The sequence below is a fragment of the Capra hircus genome, chromosome 7 (assembly GCF_001704415.2).
Source record: "Capra hircus breed San Clemente chromosome 7, ASM170441v1, whole genome shotgun sequence".
NCBI classification, from domain to species: Eukaryota; Metazoa; Chordata; class Mammalia; order Artiodactyla; family Bovidae; genus Capra; species Capra hircus.
Window position 1 is genome coordinate 50,461,056 of NC_030814.1, and position 18,096 is coordinate 50,479,151.

The window sequence follows — 18,096 nt, forward strand, 5'->3', positions numbered from 1 at the left end:
TGCCTCATTTGTTGGAGACACGTGTTTATCAGTTGTATCAGCACTTTTCATTTTCTAGTTCCCTTATTTATTTTCAATAATAAAGGGAGAATACAATTTAAAAGTCAGATGATTAACCGAACATATACTGCCATCACTGTAGTCATATCTTAGGGGTAGATCCCAAAAGAAAGTATGGTGTGAAAGTCTTGTGTTATCAGAATTGCCAGGGACAATCTCCTACTGTCTCTTGATTAGTCCAGGAGACCCAAATTTCCCCCTAATCTTGGGATGGGTCACTAGGATAGGTTCCTTAATAGAGCAATAGGAAGAATAGTTGACTTAAAATTAGAGATTGTGGTTTATCTAAAATATGTACCTTTATACACTAAAATCAGAGTTTGTCCAGATAATTACTCATACTGGAAAAGATCCTTAGGGACTCAAATCAGTTAATTCCTCTCCTATTTTATGGGACACATGCTTATGGATTAGAATGGCATGCATAATGGCCTGCTCTGTTTAAAATGTGCATGTTCTCTGTCTCTTGCTCTGCCAAGAATATATAAATGAATGTGTGTAATTTAAATGCAATGTATAATGAGATTCCACTCCACAGCTAGAGATAATAACATTGGTAAAACAGAGCTGTTGGTTGGCAGCCAGAACCAGAGTGTCACAGCTTTTGTGTTTATTAGCTTATTTACAATAATCTGACTTCAGTGCTTGAAAGGCTTTATAAGACAGTCAGTATATACTGTAAAAAAAAAAAAATCCACAATAGGAAAAATAAAATGTGAGGAAGTTGAGAATATATGGACATCCTGCAGGGTAGCCCTCATGTGAGTGTTGCCAAACTAAGTGGTGGGACTGAAAATGTCATATTAATTCAGAGAAGGCAAAATTGAGATCAGGGCAACTGGAGGTAACCTTGAAGTTTGGCCAAAAGCCTGAGTGGGTGGGGAGTTAAGGATGGGAGAAAGTGTAGAATCATCTTGCTGATGTGGACAGTTGTTCTGGGAGGCCTGGAGAGGAAAATTGAAGGTTTCCGAGGAAGGTTTGGCTTCAGAGTTCTAGGGTGACTATCATGCCCTTTTGAAACCATGAAATTTTTCCTAAGTAGACCTCAGTTGTCATGAAGCAGTATGGGCTGGTAATTAAGAACCATCTGCTTTAGAACCAAGGAAATCCAGGTTCACATCCCAGGTCAGCCAATTTTTAGCTCTGAGAATGGCGATAAATTACTAAGCCTTTCCAAATATCAGTTTTCTCATCTCTAAACATGGGAGCAACAGCACCTATTTTATAGGATGGCAGTTACGATGAATTAGATGATCCATTTAAAGCATATCATTTACCCAGCTTGGCACAGCCCTCAGTGTTAGTGGATGCTAATTTCAGTTTCTGTGCATACAACCCATGGTCTTTCTTACCAAACTTGGACCTCCTTCTCAGTGAGTAGCTTTTCCAGCAGCTGCCACACCTAGAAACCAGGTAGTTACTCTTAATCTGGTCTTTCCTTATCCACTGCATTTAAATAATGACAAGTCCTTTGACTTTCCTCCTGGCACAGATCTGAGTCTATTTCTTCGCATCTCTGTCATTCTAGTCCAGACTATTGTTGTCTTTTGGATATCACTGCAACAACCTCCTAATTATTTTCTCCATATTTCTTTTATCCCCTCTAATGCACTCAGCGTTTACAAGGTCTCTTCTAATACTGCAGCTGTTATCCGGTTATTCTTTTGCTTAAAACCCTTCAATGGCTATTCATTGCACCAACAGTAAGACCAAACTCCCTGGGCTGTAGAGTTTTGCATCATCTATTTCCTGCCTATATGTCCAGCCCACTTCATGGTCCTGATGCCCTGCACCAGCCTCACTCTTGAGCTTCTTTCTCTCCTTCCAGTGCTCTGCTCTCAGCCACCTCAGGGCCTTGGCTCATCCCTCTGCCCACACAGCTCCTTTGCTCCCTCCTCTCTTGCATGTGTTTCACATTTTAGCTCAATCCTCTCTTGCAGAAGTCCTCTCTGAGCTGGTCAGATCCAGTCTTCTCCTTTAAAAACTTAGTGCAACTGTGATTAAAACCACAATTGATTTTTCTTTCTTTTTTTTTCTCTTAAATGTCTCTATCTCCCACAGTGGGTAAAAGTGCAAGAGTATGAGAAAGGACACACCTCTTGCCCTCACAGAACTTACATTTTATTTGGGAGGTTGTCAGTTAACCAGTAATTACATAAATACTGATTTAGGAATTTTATAAACACCAATGAACAAATGGAATGTTCAGCACATTTCTCTTTTTGAACAGTGCTGCCAATAGTTCCATTTCTTTCTCTTATAGTGGACATCAGAAACTCCAATCCATAAGTTAGGTCCATACCATTTCTGTCCTTTATCGAGCCCATCTTTGCATGAAATGTTCCCTTGGTATCTCTAATTTTCTTGAAGAGATCTCTAGTCTTTCCCATTCTGTTCTTTTCCTCTATTTCTTTGCATTGATCGCTGAAGAAGGCTTTCTTATCTCTTCTTGCTATTCTTTGGAACTCTGCATTCAGATGCTTATAATATCTTTCCTTTTCTCCTTTGCTTTTCACCTCTCTTGTTTTCACAGCTATTTGTAAGTCCTCCTCAGACAGCCATTTTGCTTTTTTGCATTTCTTTCCCATGGGGATGGTCTTGATCCCTGTCTCCTGTACAATGTCACAAACCTCATTCAGGCACTCTGTCTATCAGATCTAGGCCCTTAAATCTATTTCTCACTTCCACTGTATAATCATTAGGGATTTGATTTAGGTCATTCCTGAATGGTCTAGTGGTTTTCCCTACTTTCTTCAATTTGAGTCTGAATTTGGCAATAAGGAGTTCATGATCTGAGCCACAGTCAGCTCCCAGTCTTGTTTTTGTTGATTGTATAGAGCTTCTCCATCTTTGGCTGCAAAGAATATAATCAATCTGATTTCGGTGTTGACCATCTGATGATGTCCATGTGTAGAGTCTTCTCTTGTGTTGTTGGAAGAGGTTGTTTGCTATGACCAGTGCATTCTCTTGGCAAAACTCTATTAGTCTTTGTCCTGCTTCATTCTGCATTCCAAGGCCAAATTTTCCTGTTACTCTAGGTGTTTCCTGACTTCCTACTTTTGCATTCCAGTCCCCTATAATGAAAAGGACGTCTTTTTTGGGTGTTAGTTCTAAAAGGTCTTGTAGGTCTTCATAAAACCGTTCAACTTCAGTTTCTTCAGCGTTACTGGTTGGGACATAGACTTGGATAACTGTGATACTGAATGGTTTGCCTTGGAAATGAACAGAGATCATTCTGTCGTTTTTGAGATTGCATCCAAGTACTGCATTTCGGACTCTCTTGTTGACCATGATGGCTACTCCATTACAGAAGCAGAAGATATTAAGAAGAGGTGGCAAGAATACACGGGAGAACTATACAAAAAAGATCTTCACGACCCAGATAATCATGATGATGTGGTCACTAATCTAGAGCCAGACATCTTGGAAAGTGAAGTCAAGTGGGCCTTAGAAAGCATCACTATGAACAAAGCTAGTGGAGGTGATGGAATCCCAGTTGAGCTGTTTCAAATCCTGAAAGATGATGCTGTAAAAGTGCTGCACTCAATATGCCAGCAAATTTGGAAAACTCAGCAGTGGCCACAGGACTGGAAAAGGTCAGTTTTCATTCCAATCCCAAAGAAAGGCAATGCCAAAGAATGCTCAGACTACCACTCAATTGCACTCATCTCACATGCTAGTAAAGTAATGCTCAAAATTCTCTAAGCCAGACTTCAGCAATATGTGAACCATGAACTCCCTGATGTTCAAGCTGGTTTTAGAAAAGGCAGAGGAACCAGAGATCAAATTGCCAACATCCGCTGGATCATGGAAAAAGCAAGAGAGTCCTAGAAAAACATCTATTTCTGCTTTATTGACTATGCCAAAGCCTTTGACTGTGTGGATCACAATAAACTGTGGAAAATTCTTGAAGAGATGGGAATACCAGACCACCTGACCTGCCTCTTGAGAAACCTATATGCAGGTCAGGAAGCAACAGTTAGAACTGGACATGAACAACAGACTGGTTCAAAATAGGTAAAGGAGTTCATCAAGACTGTATATTGTCACCCTGCTTATTTAACTTATATGTAGACTACATCATGAGAAACGCTGGACTGGAAGAAACACAAACTGCAATCAAGATTGCCGGGAGAAATATTAATAACATCAGATATGCAGATGACACCACCCTTATGGCAGAAAGTGAAGAGGAACTAAAAAGCCTCTTGATGAAAGTGAAAGAGGAGAGCAAAAAAGTTGGCTTAAAGCTCAACATTCTGAAAACGAAGATCATGGCATCCGGTCCCATCACTTCATGGGAAATAGATGGGGAAACAGTAGAAACAGTGTCAAACTTTATTTTTGGGGGCTCCAAAATCACTGCGGATGGTGACTGCAGCCATGAAATTAAAAGACGCTTACTCCTTGGAAGAAAAGTTATGAGCAACCTAGATAGTATATTCAAAAGCAGAGACATTACTTTGCCGACTAAGGTCCATCTAGTCAAGGCTATGGTTTTTCCAGTAGTCATGTATGGAAGTGAGAGTTGGACTGTGAAGAAGGCTGAGAGCTGAAGAATTGATGCTTTTGAACTGTGGTGTTGAAGAAGACTCTTGAGAGTCCCTTGGACTGCAAGGAGATCCAACCAGTCCATTCTGAAGGAGATCAGCCCTGGGATTTCTTTGGAAGGAATGATGCTAAAGCTGAAGCTCCAGTACTTTGGCCACCTCATGCGAAGAGTTGACACATTGGAAAAGACTCTGATGCTGGGAGGGATTTGGGGCAGGAGGAGAAGGGGACGACAGAGGATGAGATGACTGGATGGCATCACGGACTCGATGGACATGAGTCTGAGTGAACTCCGGGAGATGGTGATGGACAGGGAGGCCTGGCGTGCTGCGTTTCATGGGGTCGCAAAGAGTTGGACACGACTGAGTGACTGAACTGAACTGAATCCATAAGTTATTAATAAAATGAAGTCAAATGATTTTGTTTTCTTCTGAGAGTCCTGGAAACTTGCCGTTTATCTCCCATCATTTTCTGTCCAAAGAGTGACATTCTCATTGAGCTGGAAGGTTCACTCTAGATGTTACAGGACAGTTCAGCCTGAAAGAGTGTAATCTTATTTATGTCTAGCTTCTATTTTGCTGTGCTCCTCCCAGCATTACAACTGGGCTGGGCTGGGCTGGGCTGAAGTACAGAATAAATGTCTCAGAGAAGTGTGATATTACTGCTCACCAAGTGATGCCTAGCAGGATGTCTTGTCCTCTCTAAAGCTCCTCTGAGTGTTTGGGGGTGACTGATGTAGGTAGTGCCTCTCAAGCAAGAATGCTCACCTTGATTCCTAATTCCACCCAGATGGTAGACCTCTGTATCAAAGCAAAATGCAAGACTCCATTAATATATTATTAAATGCCTATGTATGGCTGAGTTGCTCTGCTGTGCACTTGAAACTATCATGGCATTGTTAATTGGCTATGCTCCAATATAAAATAAAAAGTTAAAATTATATATATATATATATATATATATAAAATGCATTTCTCTAGCTATCTTTCTCTATCCACTGTGCTTCCTAGTGCTTTGAGGACTGAGAACTGTTAATGAAAGTTTATTGACTCATTAGAAATAATTTCCAAAATATGATTAAAATACATGCATCACATAATATGGGTCATGAGAAGTCAAAAACAGCATTAAAGCTTTACATATAATTGATTGTTTTAAATCTAAGGTTTACTGTGAAAATTAAAACCAACCAAGTATTTGTAATAAAATGCTAATTTTTAAAGTGAAATATAATGTAGCCATTAAAACCATGAGAAAAAGTTATGTGTGATGTCCTAGAAAGATATCACTGGTATATTATGTGGTGGGAGGAAAGCAAGTTTCAGACTTTAATGTCTAGAGTAATTTCACTTTTGGAAAATAAATATGTAGATGGTTGTATCTGGGTGTACATGAGTTAGTGTGTGTGAGAGAAAGTAGGAATTAAATGGTACCAAACTATTAAAATGGTCATCTGGGGGCAATAGAGAGTAGTGTTGGCTAGGCTGGGTGGTCATTTGGATCTTGGTCATTTTTACTAATTTCTGAAATATGCACTCAGTTTTCTCTTTACTGGAAGTTAACACTTCTTGACTGTAAGTGTGTCCACAGAGGGCTTTTAGCTGGACATGCTCCTCAAATAGCACATTCCTCAAATCTCTGAGAACATTCTGACTTAGGTATGAGAAGTTCCCTCTGGGGTCAGAACAAGGTGGGGAGCATGGACATCTTTCTGACCAAAGACTTCTCTCTGCTTTCTGACAAAATGCCCTGAAATCTACCCCCAGGGGAGCCCTCACCATCTCCTATTAGCAGATTCTTCCTCACGATGGCCCTCACCTTCATCTTCATTCATCCAACCCCAGTTCATGATCTTGTGTTTGATTTCTTTCACCAAGATCCTTTCTAATCATTACAGTTTTAAAATATCATAACAATAATATCTGAGCATTGTAAAAAAGTCATTATTTCACAAATAAAACATAAAAATGTTCTTGTTTCTTCCTCTCCACCTCCACAACTGTATACTCTAGAGTTAACAACTGTAAATAATAGTCCCCTCTAAATGCCAATCATTTCATATGCAATAAGCAGACTTGTTATGTGAATATATTTTTAGTTTACTCAGTGGTTTTATGTTTTAAATAAGACCTTAAAGAGGGCTTTCTCTTTGTATATCCTAATGAGTTGCCTGAGTGTAGTGTTTTTACCAACCTGCTTCTCTCAGGTGATATTTTAGTAAGGTCTTTTTCATTATTGTGTGACAGATAATAAACTGTTTGGTAGCTGAAAAGTCAGGCTTCAGACATGGCTCTGCAGGGTTTGACCGTTATCATCTAGTCTAGTTCTCTCCCGGTGTCTCTGTCTCCCTCTCCTCTTTGTCTCCTTCTTTCCTTCTCTTTCTCTCTGTCCTTCTCGCTGTGTCTCTGTTTCTCTGTGTCTGTCCCTCTCTGCCCCTATGCTGTTTACTTGTTGGATTCATTCTCAGGCTGGGTTGAAAAATAGCTGTAGGCAACATGAGTCTTAAAGCATCCTTGCCTCATGAATCCAACGAAGATAAACCTAAATGCTGTTTCTCATTGAAGACCATTGACTGTGCCTGAGCCAGACACTCTCCTCTTGACTAATCATCATGGTGTGGGGCTGACATATATGGTTGCTGAGCAGAGATGAGGCCCTGTGACTGCCACCTTTACCAGAAGCATCCGTCACAGGAGAATGACATTTCTTTCACTCTGGAAAGAGGGATGTTGGGCAACATGAATAGCAGCGATCAACTTCTCTTAAGCTGACCTGAAGACTGATGGGTATCTTTATGGAGTCTCCACAACATGACAGAGGTGTGTCATCCCCAATGACCTGAAGACTGATGGGTATCTTTATGGAGTCTCCACAACATGACAGAGGTGTGTCTTCCCCAAGTCTTCTTTACACTACGCCATATATCGCTAGGTCCTTCCACTGGCTGCACATACCATACTTCTTGACTTTTTGCCACTGATGCTCTTTCTCTGATCATGCTGTATATTGCCCTGAATTTGGCTCAAATGTAGTTCCCTTTCACTTCATTGAGGATACCATTATCTGTAGCACTGCATGATCTTCTCTTTGATGTGTCCATCTGAATTGCCATCCTTCCTTTTGGCAGCCCAGGAATTTGATGTGTTTTATCTGCAAAACTCCTCCAGCAGATACTCAGTCACATATTTTCTTTTAAAACAGTTTTGCTTCTAAAACATACAATTCTGAGTCAAAGATTGTTTATTTCATCCTGTGCTGGAGATAAATGTGCTGGCATTTCTTAATGATCTCCCTGGAGCATAACTCAATTTTGTAGTGTATAAATGAAAAGTGTCTGTCACTGTGAGCTTGTGTCACACAATTAATTTGTTTTCCCAAGAGGCTTGAAATGCATTTCTGCAAGGAATGGGGATTACAAGTTTCCCCTTCTCACATACTCTCTGAAGTTCATGCTTTTATATAATAGTAATATTTTTTGAGTTGAAGTTCATGCTGCTGCTGCTACGCTAAGTCGCTTCAGTCGTGTCTAACTCTGTGCGACCCCAAAGACAGCAGCCCATCAGGCTCCACCGTCCCTGAGATTCTCCAGGCAAGAACACTGGAGTGGGTTGCCATTTCCTTCTCCAGTGCATGAAAGTGAAAAGTGAAAGTGAAGTTGCTCAGTCGTGTCTGACTCTAAGCGACCCCGTGGACTGCAGTCCACCAGGCTCCTCCATCCCTGGGGTTTTCCAGGCAAGAGTACTGGAGTGAGTTGCTATTGCCTTCTCCTTCTCAATCCCAGTACTACTGATATTTTCAATAGGATAATTATTTGTTATGTATTTGATTTGATATATATTTTATTTGATTTGTTATATATTTGATTTTATATATATTATTTAGTAATAATTTCAACAGGATAATTATTTGAAGGCTAGTCTGTATATTGCAGGTTGTTTAACAGCATCTCTGGCCTTCTACTAGTATCATTCTATATTCTGGTATTCTAGTTATAGTACCACCACTCTTCTCATACCCAATTCTGACAAATAAAAATGCTTCCAGACATTGCCAATTGTCCCTAGGGAGTAAAATGGTTCCAGGTCACAAATCACTGTCCTACAGAGTAATAATACATTACAGAAATACAGAAGAAAAAAAAGAGGACATTTCTCACGGCCATATTTAAAGAGATTTTAAACCTTCCAGAAGGATCTTTCTATCCAGATCATTTAGACAATTTTCATGCTAGAGGATATGAAATCTTATTTTTATATTCATTTTATCAACTATTTATTGAGTGCTTACTAATTGCTTTGAGTTGAGTGGAGCACTGGAAGTACAATGGTGAACAATCAGAATAGCTCTGCATCACAGAGATTTTAGTGAAAAATATAGATAGTAGGTAGATAATTATAGTAAAATCGGTGGTTATTGAAATAGAATAAGGGAAAGTCAAAGGAGTTGTTGGAGCACGTGACTTCCTATGCAGGACAGCTATCAGAAGTGATTCTGAAGCTGGGGTCTGTAGGTGATGTAGGTGCCAGTAGGCGAAGAGGGAGAAGGTGAAGTATGGGGAGCAGTAGATTGAGAAAACAGCATGTGCAAAGCTCCAGTGGTTTTTTGGTGACAAAAATTTAGCCTATTAAATATAGGCTAAATTCTTAGCTTGTATTTCAGTCCTCTTCCTCAGAATTATCCTCAGTCTATGTCTTCCTATCTCTGTTCCCGCCCAGGAGTGGTATGTTATCATTTCCTGAGTATGGTGTGATTCCTCATAATTCCATGTTGCGCTTGTGTGTTGAGTTCCTCTTCATTTCCAGGTGAATATCCACCCTTCTTCAGTACTCACCTTCTCCACTAACTGGCTGAGCTTCATTCCCAAAGAAGATTTGTTATTTCTTTCTCTGAGTTCCCATAGAATGTTAAAAAGAGAGAGAGAATGTTAAATATTAACACAGCAGTTATCACTTTTTTAAAAATTTGGTTTATTTATCTGTCTCTCACCAGCTCCTTAAGAGTCAGTCTTTATCTCGTCTGTTTCTGTGTTCTTACAGATCAATAGTAGCTGCTCCAGGCATGTTTAGCTGAGCAAAGAATGCTCTGAAATGTGACTTGTGGTTTGACATGACTTTAGTGTTAGTTTTTCTACCCTTTTAGAAGTCTTGATATATACATGTATAAGAATGAGACCTAGGATCCTAGGTTTCCTGGATTCAAACCCAGCTTTGACTAATTACCAATTATATGGTCTTAAGTAAGTTACTTAAATTCTCTGGTTTTTGTCTTCTCATCAGCAAAATTGTATTAATAATATTAATGAGTGAGTGAATGAAAGTTGCTCAGTCATGTCCAACTCTTTGCAATCCCATGGACTATACAGTCCACGGAATTGTCCAGGCCAGAATACTGGAGTGGGTAGCCTTTCCCTTCTCCAGGGGATCTTCCCAACCCAGGGATCGGACCCAGGTCTCCTGCATTGCAGATGGATTCTTTACCAGCTGAGCCACAAGGGAAGTCCAATAATATTGAAAGTGTGTTCCATTTTGTTGTTCAGTTGCTAAGTTGTGTCCGACTCTTTGCCATCCTATGGACTGCCGCATGCCAGGCTCCTCTGTCCTCCACTCTCTCCCAGAGTTTGCTCAGATTCATGTCCATTGAATAAGCATCCTTGAATACAGGAGTGAGTTGCCATTTCCTCCTCCAGGGTATCTCCCCCACCCAAGGATCAAACACATATTTTCTGTGTCTCCTGCATTGGCAGGTGGGTTCTTTACCACTGAGCCACTTGAGAAGTCCCATATTCTGTTTGGAGTTTCTGAAGATTAAATTACTGAGTATATGCCCAAAAATGGTATACTAGTGTGTGGCTACTAGTAAATGTTCAGTAAATGTTAGCCCCAATTCTTATTCCATTATTGCTTCCCTGTCCCAGTGCGAATTCCTGGTGGCTATTGTGAGTGCCCTCTCTGACACTGATAGTCATCTTTTTCTTCCTGTTGCATAGCTGAGTGTCCTTCAAGGTTAGACCCTCAGCCTTCCAGCCATGGACATCTCCATTCTCTTTTTTGGAGGGATCACCCATCCTGTGGCTTTATCTGCACCTCTGCCTTCATCTCTCCTGCTGTCTTTTCCTATGTACCACGTCCCATGCCTCATGCCTCTGGTCTCTATAGAACAGGTAGCTGCCTGTTCAACATCTTGCCTTAAGCATCTTTCTGTCTTCTTAATCCCAGAGTGGAAATTTCCATCATAAACATTATCCTCTTCCACTTTGTACATCAAAGGTGCATTTATTAGTTAACTTTTCATCATTTAAAGGTAATTCTTTGAGGGCATCTTTTACTTTTCTACCATGACCAGCCAAATGCCAAGTCTTAGATATAAATATGTTTCAAATCTATCTTCCCCGTCTTAAACTTTTTTCATCTTGTTTCTGGGTTATTGCAGTAGCTTCTTCGTTATTATTCCTGTGTATTATCTTATCTGTCAGTTTCATCTTTAAATATGTCTGTTTTCTTGTGTCCTCAGCTCAGAAAGCTTATAGGGCGTTGCATACAGTCCTTCCTATTTCTAGATAAGGTTACTTGTGTCAAGCCTTGCCCTTTTGTTAACATTACCAGGGTATGAAGTTTGGCAAATGTGGGGTTCAGTCCCAGTTCTATCATATCTGGCTGTGTGATGTTCGGCAAGTGTATTAAATTCTCTGGGCTTCAGCTTCTTTATATTTAAAGTGTGGATGTTAAATGCTGCCTTGCAGAGTTGCTGTAGGAATTAGAAATAACATAGAATACTTCTGACACAAAGTGTGTCCTAAAAAAATAGTTGGTGTGTATAGTAGGACTGGGCTTCCTTGGTGGTTTAGTGGTAATGAATCCACCTGGCAATGCAGGAGATGCAGGTTTGACCTCTGGGTAACAAAGACCCCCCTGGAGAAAGAAATGGCAACCCACTCCAGTATTCTTGCCTGGGAAATTCCATGGACAGAGGAGTCTGGGGGACTATAGGCCAGGGGGTTGTAAAAGAGTCAGACACAACTTGGCAACTAAACAACAGCAACATGGTTTGAATAGTAGTAATTGTAGCAGAGAAATAGGCGGACAGTTATAGCCAGAGAAATGCTGTGTCACACACATATACGAGGTACTGTAAAGCACCAGGGCAGAGGGATTTCCCTGGTGGTCCAGTGGTTAGGAATCAGAACTTTCACTGCTGGGGCATGGGTTTGATCCCTGGTCAGGGAACTAAGACCCTGCAAGTCATGTGCTGCTGCTGCTGTTTAGTTGCTCAGTCATGTCCAACTCTTTGCAACCCCATAGACTGTAGCCTGGGCTTCCCTGGCTGCTTAGACGGTAAAGAATTCGCCTGCAATGCGGGAGACCTGAGTTCGATTCCTGAGCTGGGAAGATCCCCTGGAGGTGGGCATGGCAACCCCTCCAGTATTCTGGCCTGGAGAATCCTCATTGGCAGAGGAATCTGGCAGGCTATAGTCCAAAGGGTTGCAAAGAGTCAGACACTGCTGAATGACTAAGCTCAAGACTGTAGCCCTCCAGGCTCCTCTGTCCATGGGATTTCCCAGGCAAGAATACCGGAATGGGTTGCCATTTCCTTCTCCAGGGGATCTTCCTGACCCAGGGACTGGGCACATCTCCTGTGTCTATTGCGCTGCAGGCGGATTCTTTACCACTGAGGAACCCGGGAAACCCACAAGTCATGTGGCATGTCCTGCCCCTCCCCCCCAGAGCAATGCAGAAATGAAGAACCAATCCACATCTCTGACAGGACAGTCTCCCCTGAGCTTTTTGGGGCCAGAAGAACTTTCTAGGGAATGTGACCCTTGGGCTTAGTCTGGAAGTGTCAGTGGGATAATCATCCAGTGTCTACTGACAGACTGATCAGTTCATGTATATCAAAGTATACCTTGGAAACCTGATTTTTGGAGATTATATTTTTATTGGATTATCCTTTTTTCTTTAGTCAGTGATAACTCAGGAGACACCTTCCTAGACAACTGATATTCCCCTTCTTGCAAGTTTTCTTATCGTGAGTATACAGAATATTTAACCAAGAAGAACATAGTAAACATTAGATCTGCATATTGCATGTGGGATTATGTGCAAAGACTGGATCTGATGCCCTCTGCATCTCTGACAGGAAGCAGTCTTTCCCTGTCCTTCCACCCCTATAGTTTTTCCTTACTGGAACCCACAGTTTTATCTCTGCTCATGGCTGCATTCTCAGCCCCTTCTTGTGCCTGGCTCCTGGTGAACATCCCTGTGAGGTCTTCCCCATTGATCCTCCAGGTGACTGGCAGCTTGCCGAGCCTCTTGGGATGCCAAGAAAAAGGGCTTTAGTTTCTTCTTGAGCTACTGGTGCTTTTCTGTCTTCTCCACCTCCTCAGAAGAGAACTGGAGGAACTAAAATTTAACAAAATCAAGAGCAGAAAGATTGGTCTTTTTCTCTAAAATTCTGCCCCCTAAATATGGATCACCTCCTGGAAGGAGAATTACTGCCCCGCCGGTATACCCCACAGTTAACCCCGACTGTATGCTACCTGATTACCTCTGTGGTTGGGTGTAACATCTACCCCAAAACTTAGTGCCTTATACAACTATGCTTGTTATTAGATGTCACAGTTCTGTTCATCAGGAGCTTCGGCTTGGCTGAAGTCACTTGGTGGCTTTTAACTGGAGACTGAACTGGCGTGGACACTTGGAGTGTCCAAGGTCATTTAATTATATACCTGGCATCTTGGTTGGGTCATCTGGAAGGCTAGGCTCAGCCAGGCTCTTCTCTCTGTCCACGTGATCCCTATTCATGATCTTATGTTGATGCATGCTAGATTTTTTACATGATAGCTCCTGACTCCAAAAAACCAAGAGTCTTATTAAAAATCGAACCTGGGACTGTCATATAACACTTCCAATGTACTCTGTTGGTCAAATCAGTCACAGGGCAGCCCTGTGGGAAGGGTGCATATGCCCTGTCCCTGGATGGGAGACGTGGCCATCTTTAATTCATTACAATTACAACCTCTTATAAAAACTCTAATGTAAGTCAATACCCTGTTTACACATAAGAAAACAGATGCACAGAGATGTGTAGTGTCCAAAGATTTGTCCAAAGTCAAAAGGAACATGCATGAAATGTTTGGGACTAGAACTTACTGATTTTCTTGCTAAAGGCAAAATGCACTTGTAAATCCTAAATTTGCTGGTTCAGTGAAGATCTTTAACACTTTACTCCTAAATTTTAAAGATGATTGTTCTTTATTGATTAGGAATCATGAAAATATTTGTGGTGAAAGGTTTCTGTTTTCTTATTCCATTCCAAAATCCAGGTCTTATCAACCACCAGATACTTCATCTCTTCTCTCCAGTGATTGACATTTTTTTCTTTAGCTTATCTTATTGGAGATTTGATTTCTGTGGATCATTCAAGATGTGATCTTCAGCCATCCCGGGTAGAAAAGCTGGGCCTGGATTAAGTCTATGAGAGGATGCTATATCTAATCAACCTCACTGCTTGTAGCCAGTATGGTCTCATTGTTTCCATTCAACTTGGGGGATCAATTCTTTGCCTTTTGTTTCTTAGAATCAATGACCAGGTTGAACTCAGTGGGTTCTATGTTATTTGTTAAATGATTTAGAGTCCCAGTTCCAAAATGTATTTAAATTTGTTTACAATAATATTTTATATATATATATATATATATATACACACACACACACACACATATACATATATACATATAAAATCAGAGCTTCCCAGGTGGCACCAGTGGTAAAAACCTGCCTGCAAATGAAGGAGATGTAAAAGATGCAGGTTCAATCCCTGGGTTGGGAAGATCCCCGGAGGAGGGCATGGCAACCCACTCCAGTACTCTTGCCCAGAGAATCCCCATGAACAGAGGAGCCTGGTGGGCTGTAACCATGCAGTAACACAGAGTTTGACACAACTGAAGTGACTTATAACACACGCACGCGTACATATAAGATCGGAGGGGCTTGGAATAAAAAGCATCACTACGAACAAAGCTAGTGGAGGTGATGGAATTCCAGTTGAGCTATTTCAAATCCTGAAAGATGATGCTGTGAAAGTGCTGCATTCAATATGCCAGCAAATTTGGAAAACTCAGCAGTGGCCACAGGACTAGAAAGGTCAGTTTTCATTCCAATCCCGAAGAAAGGCAATGCCAAAGAATGCTCAAACTACCGTACAATTGCACTCATCTCACACGCTAGTAAAGTAATGCTCAAAATTCTCCAAGCCAGGCTTCAGCAATACGTGAACCATGAACTTCCTGATGTTCAAGCTGGTTTTAGAAAAGGCAGAGGAACCAGAGATCAAATTGCCAACATCTGCTGGATCATGGACAAAGCAAGAGAGTTCCAGAAAAACGTCTATTTCTGCTTTATTGACTATGCCAAAGCCTTTGACTGTGTGGATCACAATAAACTGTGGAAAATTCTGAAAGAGATGGGAATACCAGACCACCTGACCTGACTCTTGAGAAATCTGTATTCAGGTCAGGAAGCAACAGTTAGAACTGGACATGGAACAACAGACTGGTTCCAAATAGGAAAAGGAGTATGTCAAGGCTGTATATTGTCACCCTGCTTATTTAACTTATATGCAGAGTACATCATGAGAAATGCTGGGCTGGATGAAGCACAAGCTGGAATCAAGATTGCCAGAAGAAATATCAATAACCTCAGATATGCAGATGACACCACCCTTATGGCAGAAAGTGAAGAGGAACTAAAAAGCCTCTTGATGAAAGTGAAAGAGGACAGTGAAAAAGTTGTCTTGAAGCTCAACATTCAGAAAGCTAAGATCGTGGCATCTGGTCCCATCACTTCATGGGAAATAGATGGGGAAACAGTAGAAACAGTGTCAGACTTTATTTTTGGGGGCTCCAAAATCACTGCAGATGGTGACTACAGCCATGAAATTAAAAGACGCTTACTCCTTGGAAGGAAAGTTATGACCAACCTAGATAGCATATTAAAAAGCAGAGACATTACTTTGTCAACAAAGGTCCATCTGGTCAAGGCTATGGTTTTTCCTGTGGTCATGTATGGATGTGAGAGTTGGACTGTGAAGAAAGCTGAGCGCTGAAGAATTGATGCTTTTGAACTGTGGTGTTGGAGAAGACTCTTGAGAGTCCCTTGGACTGCAAGGAGATCCAACCAGTCCATTCTAAAGATCAGTCCTGGGTGTTCATTGAACAGATTGATGCTAAAGCTGAAACTCCAGTACTTTGGCCATCTGATGTGAAGATTGACTCATTGGGAAAGACTCTGATGCTGGGACGGATTGGGGGCAGGAGGAGAAGGGGACGACAGAGGATGAGATGGCTGGATGGCATCTCCGACTTGATGCACATGAGTTTGAGTGAACTCTGAGAGTTGGTGATGGACAGGGAGGCCTGGCGTGCTGCAGTTCATGGGGTCGCAAAGAGTCGGACACGACTGAGCAACTGAACTGAACTGAACTCTTAAACTTTATGTGTCAGAAACTTTGTAAGTTTTAAACATATTGGTCATCAATTCTCACAGCCAGTCAATGAGCTGGACATAACAGTCCCAGATGAGGAAATTGAGTCTTGGAGAGGTTAAGTAACTGATTCTAAGACCACAGAATTGGTGGTACCCAGATGCAAAAATGTAAGATGACTGCTAAAATCTCCTCTGATTCTGAAAGTCTAGGGCTCCAAGTTGTTCTCTTTGCTCCTTCTGCCTTCACTGTGGTTAGAAGGGCAGTAAGTGAGGAGGAAGAATTTTCCTTAATTGCAAGAGGGGTGGGAAAGTTTAGCATGGAACATAAAAATACATGACTGCCTTCTAAAAGTTGTCAAAGTAAATTGTGTCCCCGGAGACATTTAGAAGCATTTATCACACATTACACATGGCTATAGTTGGGGAAGCTAGGAGAAGGCAATGGCAACCCACTCCAGTACTCTTGCCTGGAAAATCCCATGGACGGAGGAGCCTGGTAGGCTGCAGTCCATGGGGTCGCTAAGAGTCAGACACGATTGAGCGACTTCACTTTGACTTTTCACTTTCATGCATTGGAGAAGGAAATGGCAACCCACTCCAGTGTTCTTACCTGGAGAATCCCAGGGACGGGGGAGCCTCGTGGGTTGCCGTCTATGGGGTCGCACAGGGTCAGACACGACTGAAGCGACTTAGCAGTAGCAGCATAGTTGGGGAAGCTAGTGACTGGTCTACCAAAGGGGATTTTAATGGAGTTTTATGAGCAATGCTTGGAAATGTTTTGCATAATATATTACTTTGTAAATATCCTTGCTACATTTTAGTTAATCCTGGCCATCTGGAACCTCATTTGTCATTTAAACATTTACTTAACCGCTTTGTAAAAGTATTCTAGTTAAAAAAAGAGTGTGAATTGTCCAGTGGAAGTCTAGAAAACAGACCTAGATTAATCCAGTGGATTAACTCACTCCAGTACTCTTGCCTGGAAAACAGCATGGATGGAGGAGCCTGGTGGCTGCAGTCCATGGGGTCACTAAGAGTCGGACACGACTGAGCGACTTCACTTTCACTTTTCACTTTCCTGCATTGGAGAGGGAAATGGCAACCCGCTCCAGTTTTCTTGCCTGGAGAATCTCAGGGATGGAGAAGCCTGATGGGCTTCTTCTATGAGGTCGCACAGAGTCGGACACAACTGAAGCTACTTAGCAGCAGCAGAAGCTGAGACAGAATTGCTTTTTCTGATGAATACTATCCAGCTAGCCTGTGAACCAACCATTCTTTTTCTTGAATTTGTTGTAATTCAGTTCCTTTGGTGGAGCAGTGTTGATTGTGACAGACATTTCCCAGTTCAAAAAAACTTTTGGTGATTCTTCCTAGCATAGCATTCAAAAATCTCTAAGACAATTGTCTCACAGTGTGGTCACCGGATGACCATCAACAGATCATTTGGGAACGTATCAAAAATGCAAATTCTTAGGCCCCATTCAAGATTTACCTGTACCTGTGTTTCAATAAGCTCTCCAGGTGGTTCTGAAGCACATCATCATTGGAGAACCATTGCACTGAGGTCTGCCCCTCAGTCAGCTATTTTAGACTTACTTCCTTCTACTTCCATATAAACACTCTCCCATCCAGCTAATTGTACTCTGTTATATTTATATGTGTATGTGGATACATGGATGTATATTTATAGATGGATGTGTATATATATAAAATTTCTGTCCCAGATCTTTGTCCATGCTCTTTGTAACACCTGGATCATATTTTCTCCTCCACTGTCCTTGTGCTGTGTTGTGCTAAGTCGCTTCAGTCCAACTCTTTGCAGCCCTGTGAACTGTAGCCCACCAGGCTCCTCTGTCCATGGGATTCTCCAGGCAAGAATACTGGAGGGGGTTGCCATGCCCTCCTCCAGGGGATCTTCCCAGTCCAGGGACTGAACCTGCGGCTCCTGCACTGCAGGCAGAATCTTTACCTCTGAGCCCCTGGGAAAGCCCAAAACCCAACTTAA

The 18,096-nt window shown here is 41.6% G+C and overlaps 1 protein-coding gene across 3 annotated transcripts in view; it reads left to right on the plus strand.

Annotated features, from left to right (window-relative positions):
• HTR4 (5-hydroxytryptamine receptor 4) overlaps window positions 1-18,096 on the plus strand; it is a 200,332-nt gene that overhangs the window by 111,051 nt on the left and 71,185 nt on the right. The gene's annotated exons all lie outside the window — the stretch shown is intronic.